Raw genomic sequence first — 631 nt, 5'->3', positions numbered from 1 at the left:
CTACCCACCCACCACCCACCCTCACAAAAATTCTGGCAAGCGAGTAAAGGAAGTCATCAAGCCACTTCCCTGCAGCCATCACTCCATGACGAGAGAGAAAAGGAACCCAGCATTATGAGGTTTGAGTTGCCGTGCTATCAGTCGTGTGCCAGAACAGGGGGATAGTTGCCTCGGTGGCACCAGCGAGGCACCAGAACAGGGGGGTAGTTGCCTCGGTGGCACCAGCGAGGCACCGACGCTACGAGGCACTCTGTGAAGGGGACTAGATTTTTATTTGATTTTTATTCATTTAAAAGCTCTTCTGTATGAATATTAACGTTGATTATTATACTTTTAATGAATGTTGTTGATTTAGGGTGTATTTAATATAATTTTGTTATTTATTCATTATTATTGTTTTGATATTTCATGAGATGAAGGGTGTCATATTGGTTGATTCGAGGAAGGGATTGTAAAAGTGGTGTCATTTTCCGGAAGTTATTGGTGTAAATTTACGTTCTCCCCCCCCCCCCCCTCGCCTCTCTCTCTCTCTCTCTCTCTCTCTCTCTCTCTCTCTCTCTCTCTCTCTCTCTCTCTCTCTCTCTCTCTCTCTCTCTCTCGGGCTCTCGCACTCCCTCCCCTCCCCTCTCAC

The sequence above is a fragment of the Penaeus chinensis genome, chromosome 4, assembly GCF_019202785.1.
Source record: "Penaeus chinensis breed Huanghai No. 1 chromosome 4, ASM1920278v2, whole genome shotgun sequence".
Lineage (NCBI taxonomy): Eukaryota > Metazoa > Arthropoda > Malacostraca > Decapoda > Penaeidae > Penaeus > Penaeus chinensis.
Note: the sequence above shows the minus strand (reverse complement) of the source record.